Source organism: Sander lucioperca, chromosome 19 (assembly GCF_008315115.2).
Source record: "Sander lucioperca isolate FBNREF2018 chromosome 19, SLUC_FBN_1.2, whole genome shotgun sequence".
Classification (NCBI taxonomy): Eukaryota; Metazoa; Chordata; class Actinopteri; order Perciformes; family Percidae; genus Sander; species Sander lucioperca.
In genome coordinates, this window is record NC_050191.1 from 15,696,738 (window position 1) to 15,707,173 (window position 10,436).

The following is a 10,436-nucleotide window of genomic DNA, read 5'->3' on the forward strand; positions in this document are numbered from 1 at the left end:
CTGTAACCATCTAAGGGGCCATCCACACGGAGACGCTTTTTGGTGCAAACACACATTTTTAGCATCGTTTGGGCCCCTCGTCCACACAAATCCAGTAAACGCACCTTCTGAAAACGCACTTTTTTGAAACCGGGTCCCTTTTGGCTTCGTCTGGATGGTGAAGCCGGATATTTATCGTATCGATGATGTCATCGCCACACCCCTCGACCTCTTACCCGCAGTCCCGCACTAGTGCACGGCCACACACGACTGCGGTGAAGCTAAGCGAGCATATCCCATCTCAATGGTCAAACCAGCTCACTTCATCTAGCTAAATAGTTTGTCTCTGCTCCCTGACACTTCCCTCTGCTCTGCCGGTCCTGGATTCTACACGATATATTGCTAACGTTATGTAGCTAACTTTAAACATCGCTGACCGCTACAGCAGCGAAGTAACGTTAACGTTAGCTGCTAGCTAGCTGTTTATAAAGTGGTAGCTAGCTAGCTAATCTGTCTGCTTATCAACTCCTTGAACGGATTATAGTAACTTTTACCACGGCTTATTGTAGAAAAGCTACTGCAAGAAAAACGTGTAGATTATCAAAAAGACATTAGATCATTGATGTTTGTTTGACTGCCGATGTTAGCTAGTTAGCAGAGCTAACGTTAGCGCGCAAAACAAGTTTCCTTTTTATTTTTAAAGAACTATAAAAAAAAAACTTTCACTGTCTCCCGCAACTTCATTGCAACAAACATACAAAAGACATTGCAACTTTTATCGCAATTTTTTACAAAAGCTGCTGCGAAATCAGGCATTTTGGGCCTCATCAATCTCAAAAAAAGGCCGCGAAATCCTGGAGGGAAAAGGCTTTGAATCACCATCACATAATCCCACAATAACAATCAACCTACTGTGACTAAGCTTATAAATTTAGCTTTGTTTTAAGATTAGACAAACACAATCCAACATTGGCAGTACTGAGTACCATAAGAAGTGGGAGACCTGAATTCTTGAATTTGCAGTCATCTAGTGCAGGAGTTATTTGTGTTGGTGTCTTTGCCTTGTGTCTTCTGTGCTTCACTAGTCTTCCTTTATGTCATCTTTCTAGTGCCAAAGTGTGAGTGAGAGTCTGGTGATGCTACGTCATTTACTACTGCTCTTCCCATGCAAGTGTAGTAGTCTTGATTGACAAGTTCATTGACCTGTGAGAATGCTAACTTGCCGACAGGGCTTTAGTGTTGGGTAAATGAGAGGAATATTTTGTTTCACAGGATGCTAGACAAAAAGCGGGACTGCATGCATTAGCTGGAATTTTTAACTGGCACATTCAAAGCCTAATTATAGCTTTTTAATTTGAATGAAAATGAATGAGAATCTGTTCAGTTCACTTGAAACAGAAGACAAGTGAAACGACACATGCTGGTTTAATTTTTGAATGTGTGAGAAAGATTGGGAGCTCTTCTGTTGGGTAACCTCCTCATTTCTCTCACAAAAATCCACAGATTTACCTTTGCAACCTAAAAGCTCTTCCCCTTGATTTTGAAACAACACCTGGGTAAATGCACCCATGGTAGATGCCAGTTGCCATAACATGCTCACAGTGTAAGGTCATTATTGATTTAGGCTAATCCCTCCCTGTGTACAGGATTATCTCTGTCTGAGACAAACCACTGTTTACCAAAAACAACAGAATGTGTCAGAATACCCAGTTGAATTCAATCAAACTAGCAGCTTACACTGATCTGTCCTAATCCGGCCAATGACAGGGTCTGTCAGAGCAGGTTGTCAATGGTGATACATGATATTCTGGGATGAAAAGGACAGCTTTTGTTGAATGAACAGCTGTGTAAAGATAATGATGTTTGGCCTTTTTTGTATTCTGTCCAGTATTCTACCGATCACTTTCCGGGCTGTGGGGGAGAATTTTACATTTTCTGAAAAACAACAAAGAACTGAGACAATAGCCTCAGAGATATAAACCAGAGAATGTACTGTATGTACACACATACAAATTCATGTGATTGTGCATGCATGTTCACATACAGAAAAAGCAGAATTACAGGCAGGAACGTAGACAAACACATTCTTACAGTAAACGTATCGATTGTTTTAGCATTATCGTACCTCTCCAGTTTTCCTCTTGCTTGCCACCACTACTTGACAAATTGTCGCCTTTTTTCTCTAAACCACTCTCATGTGCCGTACCGTTGGTGCTGTCTTTGCCCTTGTGTTTGCTGGTGCATTGTGTTGACCGCTGGTGTACAATGTGGTGTGAAAACCTGCACACCCCGGTGTGCTGTTTTTGTTTTCCAGCTATGCTGTGGAGTAGCGCAGGACTAAGCCCAGTGTGTGCTGGGAGGCTGGAAACCCGCTGCTTTATTTTGCTGTTTTTTTTCTCCAACAACTGTTTCATGCTGATGCATTGGGCTCAGACCTCCTCGCTGCGCATTTCAGTTGTAAAAGAGGAATTGATGTTACACTCCATTCCCCCACACGCCTTGTTTCTGTCCATCAGGAGGATGTCTGTAAACTAATAAGTGCTTGTTAAGTTTTGCTTTCTTTGAGTGTGGGTATATACCACATAAGTGACTGGATGCATGCTACTGTGTGTCTGGTTATGTGTGTATGGAGTGCTGAGGTCCAAGGAAAATACTAAAGTGATGTTTTTCCTCTGGCTTTGTTTTCTAACCATGTAAATTATGTTTCTTATATGTGTTCGAGCAAATATACTGCACACTGAGGTCTATTCATAATAATATCACATTGTGTCTAATTATGTGGAAAATGGGAAACACCAGCATCCTCTGCCTGCACAAGAAAATAATTAGTAGTGTTTGTTTTTGATTCAGAAGAGAAAATGTATCAAATGTTTCAAATTCTGGCATTAAGGTTGGAATGTGAAGACAGTATAATGATGTGCCCCCTGTGCATAACCTGATGTTGATATTTTCAATGTTTATATGAAAAGTATTATGAGTATTATTATTCGTATGATTGTGAGTATTTAGTTATTTATTTATAATCTTATACTTGCATCAGAATATTTTTCAATCTTCTTTAATACCATTTCTTATATGTGAATCCTTCTCTTCCCTGCTGTGGTTTTTCAGTGCAGGTTGATGTGAGGTTTGAGGGTCTCCACACTGAGCGAGGCCTTTGGGTCTTCCACACACCAACATGACCAAATCCATTTCTAATCTTCATATTTACACACACAAAGACTCAAGGCAAAGCCATATTGAATGCCCTTTTCTTTGCTCTCCCAAGATTACCTGTCAGGCTTGCCATGGTTGGCTGATGTGGACATTGGTGTGTGTGTGTGTGTGTGTGTGTGTGTGTGTGTGTGTGTGTGTGTGTGTGTGTGTGTGTGTGTGTGTGTGTGTGTGTGTGTGTGTGTGTGTGTGTGTGTGTGTGTGTGTGTGTGTGTGTGTGTGTGTGTGTGTGTGTCAATTATGGTGAGGTGACATTCTTTATCTACATCTTCAGACATGTACCTTAGAGCTCCCTTTGCCACAGACCATGAATAGATCCTTAGTCCTAGCCTGGTAACATTGCACAGCAACAGAGATCTTTTGAGACTGGTGGGCTGTATATATGTAATGATGGTATTCTACATCTGTTTATCCCTGAAACCAGACTCTTATGTATCTCATGCTTGAATGCACAAGGAACAAGCGAACCTACTTAAACAGATTAGGGTTAAATATTCTGCATGAAGAAAATATGTGCTGGGTTTAGTAGCATACCAGTTTCAGTTTCCTGAGGCATGTCATTGCTCAAGCCAAAGCACACAAGTCAAGAAGGAGCAAGAAAGAGGCACTTGCCCCCACCATTTTACATTTCCTATTGAATAAATGTGATGATAAAACAAAGGACAGGATAAGAAGCAACCATAATGGTACATTTATCTGGAGAGAAGATATCTGTTCTGTCCGTGGAGCAATTCTGCTTCACACCAATTTCATAGGAAAACAAGAGATGAAGATATTTAGTTGATAGTGCTTCCAAACTATTGTCTGGATAGGCAAAATATAACAAACCATCCAATTTTGAGAGTCTCAATACAAATGTGGATGGTGGTGGCAGCTTTGTAGATTGGAGAGAGAGCCCAAGGCACTGGCTTGCCTTAATAATCCAATTTACTTCCATGGAAGAGGGCCAAAATACATCATTGCCACTTATTGCCTGTTCTGTATGTATCTTATTTGGATTCCCCCAGCTCTTTCCCTTAATGAACAATTTATCTGCAAGGTAGCAGTTTCAGACTTTGTTGATGCTGGTCTACTATTTCATAAGAACAAAAATCAATCCAAATTACATCCTTATTTGCAGGCATCACTGCAATGATCCTTAATTTACCTGTTAGGCATTTTACTCTTAGTTGGTATACAGCATCAATGACAGGAGCCCAGGAGAAGAGTTGCCTTTATCACAATATCATTCAAAATAATATTCCTGCCTGGAAAGTGACAACAATTTTGCTCTTCCAAACATTGTTTGAAGGTACAAAATGCAATGATTTCACTGGCACTAATATGTCTGTGGCAGCTGAATAGCGTTGTTGAATAACAATGATTTAAAGATTGACCAATAGGCTGATGGAGCTGATGGAGCTGATGAATCTGTGAATACTAGTGGTAATGGGGAGGTGGATCAGTGCTTTGCCATTTGCGATGATTTTCACTGAAATGACGGCTGACAGCAACAGAGAGGTGAACAGATTTAAATAGCATAACAGCCGTGAACGTACAGCAGCATGCATACTAAAAGCAGAGAGAGAATCATATTTAACAGAGGCAGCAACAGAATGATAGACGATGTAGGTGTGTTACTGTGCTATTGGATAAATAAGATCAGCTGATGAGAACAGCTGATGTCATGATTGACAGTAAGGAAATAAGCATTTGTTAGAGGAGTGAATGGCAGGATGCATGACAAATAAAACTACAGGCCTAAGCATGACCAAACTTATGCTAAAGCTTCATTTCTTGAGTAGCAAACGTATATGTATTGCTAATCACAGCCAAGATAAAACAGTAGTGCATATTGTGTGTACTCACCTCAAAAACTCTTTCTGAAAGACACCTAATAAATGAAACCAGCAGACAGCATTCATTTTGAGATGCATGGGGTGTACAAGAATAATTGCAAAGTTATATATGTGATCAAATGTTGAGCAGAAGAGTTGTTGTTTAATTTGTGGTATTTTCGATTAGTTCTAATTTTTGAGTGGCTTTTGTCCTGTTGCCTTTCTAGAAATGAGGCTCTGAACAGCAGCAAGGAAACCTCCGGTTTTAAGCTACTGACTGACTTAGGAACTCTAAAAGCATGTATTTTACAATGGCTTCAAATACTTAGTGGCATTTCCCACATGCAATGAGAGAGACTTTTCCATATGAGAGATCCTAGCTACAACACAGCGGCACGGTCTTTTTAATGTAAAAGTTTTAAATGTGTTTGTGAGGGTACAAGCAACCTATTTAAAGTTGTAGTCCGTAAGATTTGAGGATCGAACGCCCTCTCCGACCCGGGTGCAGCGCCTCACATTGCTAACGTTATTAGCTGACACAACATGGCTAACAGTGCTAACATCTGAACCAACCTGAGCATCAGAATGTGCAGGGAAGAAAAACTCTTGAGCCCATACAAAATGTTTTTGCATCTTTCCTTGTCAGAAGTTCCCAATTTCCGAGTACAATGAAACACAGCTTAACCAGCACTGTCAAGCTCCACCTGGGCAGACGGGGAGAGACCCACCCCTGCTGACTGACTGTGCGCGCATTTGAATTTAGGGCGGAAAAGTCGCCACAGACACTCAGATCCTATTACTTGACAAAGCAGTACAAGCGCTTTCATCAGTGGGTCATATGCTGAATCACCATTGTTTTTAACCCATTCTTTGATAGATAAGAACTTAACAGACAATTAACTGGATGAAAATCATTGACATTGCTAGCAGCTCACACCTTCAAAGACTCACTATATACAGTATATGTTACTTGAAACCATTCAGTTAATGCTGGTGTATATGACTAGTGGGTATAGGCCATACTGCACAAACTCTTTACTATTAATGGGACAAAAGTACTACATTTTTACACTACATTGCAGGTCAATAATACACTGTGCAATGTGTACTGTGCACATACAGGTATTGTGACATTCTCATCCTCTAATACAAGAAAAACCTGTATTCATTTGTTTTATGTGATCATTCAGCGTAAAAGCAGTTTTCCAACCAAAATAGCTGCAGTGGTTGTTTTCCTGTCATTTCTGTTGAAAATGCCACTGCCTTTTATAAAAAGGCACACTGAAACAGGTTGTAGGTAATTGTGAACAAAAAGCCACCATAAATTGTGAACACTCAAACAAACTGCTTGAAGCTTTGTTACCTACTTTGGTGTTTGAAGTGTTTAAAACAACAACAACACAGAATAAAAAACTCTAAGCATAACAAAATGGATCGAATACAGTGGGGACTTTATAAAAAGATTGGACAGATATCTGTTTTATTCATTACTGTAATAATCTGTAAGAAACAGCCTTTTTTACCCACTTAAGAGTTAGATAGATTGCTTCCATTAAATGTCATAAAAAAGTAATTGGAATCTTTGCTGCCGGGATGGGGAAGTTATGAGGAAATTGAATTTATACGAGCATACACACACAGTAGCACACATAAAAACACACACACTTTTTTAATTGATTTATTATATTTCTGAGTCATCGAACTCCTCCTAGGCCACGACAGGCCAGCTAATAACATAATGTGATGGGTCTCTTCTCTCTGTCCGACACCCCCAGCCCTATGGAGACAGGAAGGAGGTAATGACTTTAGTGTATCACTTCAGACATTATTGTGGCATTCCTCAAACCCCTAACAGCCGTTTTGAGGGCTGGACGCAAACGCCAGCCAGCTTCCACCCCATTAACAGCCAAAAATAGGTTTCTAATGCCATCTTTGGACAATCTTTTGGACAATTTAATGATTCTAAGATTTGCCCAAACGTGGCCAACCACAACCATTACACCCCCCTTCACTTGGTGTCTGTGCTGAGATGAAGCGAGGCGGGGAAATAATGGCTGGTAAAGGTTTCACAAATAGAATGAAACATTTTACCGGGAAACTGGAGCCATTGGCAAGAGCAGGACTTAATTACAATGCCAAACTCTGCCCTAATAAAGTTCTCACATTCTCACAGAAGTCTTTTTCTCCTTCCATCTCTAAATAAAGTCATTTCCACACCCTGTGTGAGCCATTTTAGGGACGCTTTCACACTCACTGATCCATATGGTGCTGAAAATGGAGAAATGATGTGAGAGGAACACAAAATGGCAGCAAGCGGCTGAGTCGATGAACTAAGCTGCTACAATGTGAAGTGAAACAACTATGAAACTTTTTTTTGATCAAGTTTTTCTTAGTCATTTTTAGATCATAATCTATATTTATATTTATATTACGTTTTTCTTTTTGAGACATTACTCAAGAATGTATAGCTTTGGCTACCTTCACTTTTACTACATTGTGTACTTTGATACAAATGAGCAGTTTGCCTTTATTTGCTACAAAACAATAGCAGCAGCAGATAATTGTGGCTAAAGAAAGCAAAGGGGGGGGGATTTGACTAATAGCAGGTTTTCCTAAACAATTTAAATAAAAATGTACAGATGCCAGGTTTAAATATTGTTTGGATAACACCATGTGATTTCATTTTAGCACTCTGAATCCTAATCATTAATCAATCACGTAATTTCCTGCATCTTTGCAATTCATTAGCTCAGTAAAAAATTCAAACAAGAATCTTAAAATCAAATTTGTCATGCTTAGACCAAGAATTATGGACGCGTACTTCTCCTGTCCTTGGAGTCCTACCAGAACAGGGCATGTGCCAATTTTGAGTCCAAATCCATATTAGAAACTAGGCCTATAGCTTACCAGCCCAAGAAATGGAAGGTTTTACATTATTTTGGTCTACAGAGTAGCATTGTGTATGTATGCGTGTGTCTGTTTGTGTGTGTGTGTGCGTGCATGCACATTGTGTTCAGGCCTGGCTGCACAGAAATTGTTTCCGGTCCAGAGTTCATGTTTACCTGCAGGGTGAAAGTAGACTTAAAGTTTAAGTTTGCTTCATTGTCATACTGACTGGATGAATTGCTTATCCTGCCTTGGCCTGACAAAAGGAATGCATTTATTGCAAAGGTCATTTACTACCAGCATAGCTATTGAATTTCGTTTGAACCTTGCCTTTTTCCTTTTCCACTCCTACAATGCAACACAACACAAACAAAATACACACATACACATTCTTCAAACTGAAAAACATAGACACATCTTGTCCACTGCAGTCACATCTGGAGCACAAGTCTGCAAGGAAAATGTCAGTGTCCAGAGGTACCAGAGAAACAACATTAGCCAGGCCCTTCTGCTGATGAATATAGAAGCAGACTGCACGAGATGGAAAGAGGACAGGTAGAATTGAAGGTGTAAACTCTCGACGAGCACAAATTGAGAAATTGGGGAAAACATTTCAGTCAGAAAGTGGCTGGAGGTGCTAGTTATGCAGGAGTATCAGGGTATGACAGTAAATGACTAAAGGGACTGCAAAGAATGACTGTGTTTCTTCATGACTGCACTTCCTGTCTGTCCCTGTCTGTCATCGCTCTCTGGACTACATCTGACTCACCCTGTCCAAGGTATTATAGTTAACTAAAACTAAACTAAAAATAGGTGTGAAAAACATTTGAGTTAACTGAAATAAAAATAAAAACTAGACTTTAGACAAAATGAAAACTGAAATTATATTTTGTACTTAACAAAACTAACTAAATAAAAATATACTGGAAAAGTCTTTAGGTTTGGTCTTTGTCAATTTGGTCAAATTTGTCAGCATGAGGAGGCATATGTGCATATGTTTATTGAGACGGATGTCTACATGACTGAGTCAGTTGCCTTCATAAAGTGTTGTGCTTGTATTGCAATACCTATTCTGAACTTCTTAAATCTTGCCCCTGACAAATACCCTTAATATTATAATAGAAATAAATAAAAAATACAAAACTATAATAACTCTGGTCCTGTCGTAGTACATCTAAGGATATGTCTCAGCAAAAGTATGCTTATAAACATGTAACAAATGTTACCTGAGTGAAACAGAAAAAAAACAAGACACACACACACACACATCTCAGAACCCACTCATCGCCTCATATGGATGTGTGAAGGGGATAAACTCTGCTCTGTCGGTTAACCTTCTTTCCAGAGCTTATTTGCTCTTAATGAACACAGCTACCCGTTAAATCCTGACAAATGGACAGTAGGTCACCTAACGAGCACAGAGCCACATCTATTACCAGCAACACATACTCACCTAACTAATGCTAATGGGAAGAGAGCTTTAATGAGGGTTGGCCTGACGTCCTACAGAATGTTTTACTGAATCTACTGCCTGGTGCAGAATTCATAATAAGTCTCATGTTTCACCTGTACTCTCTCTGTTCCTACAGTTTTTATTTATTATAAATACAATACACTTCTTCATGCTACACCTTTTAACATTCTCTTCACTGCCTATAATGAGTTGCATGCCTGCTTGAGTATTGTTAAATGGCCCATGCTGATGTAACAGGTTCAATTACTGCATGAGATGCCCAAACTGAATACTAAAAAGACTTTAAGTTATTCACAAGCTGAGCGAAAAATACTTTGCAAGAAAGAAATCAATGTATGTCATTTATACCCAGACGGAGACCCTATGCTATATGCAGCATTTTCAAATGAACCAATTTACTCAAATGCTCGTAAATGAAGTCAAACCTGCATAAAGGAGCTTTTTCAAACTGTGCGCCTTCCACACACAGCTTTGACCTGCACAATTATTCAAGGTGGAATAGATTCAAATAGCCTTCTGAGGAAAGTGGCACAGGCTTTAAGCAGAGGGAGCAATCATAGGCACAGAATGAGAGACCCAAGTAGGGCAGCAGCTGGCTGCAAAGAGAAGAGGATCCAAGCGGAATAAAGAGATCCTGCTCAGGGCCTGAGGGCGAGAGCACAGCCACTGTCCTGGAACAGAGGGGTGCTATCAGGATACTGGCACACTGACTTCTGCTTTCATTACTCCATGGGTGGAAAGAAGGGTCGGTGCACATTGACACTCTGACACCTATGGGACGATAAACAGTATCCCTCTGTAATATTAGTCTCTACTGTCTTGTACTCATTGTATCCCAGATGACTTTTCCCTCTTTTCACCTCCAGTCCTAAACTGTAGAGCTGCTGTAACTTTCACTCTTCAAGCTGATGTTAAAGAGTAGGCACCAATTATATATAATAAACATCACAGTATCTGAGGTATCAAAGACCATTAAATCACTCAGATCATCAAGATGCAAAGATATTTTTGGTATGGATACAGTGATGCTCAAGGAGCTCAGTACATCAGTCACATGCCCCATTACC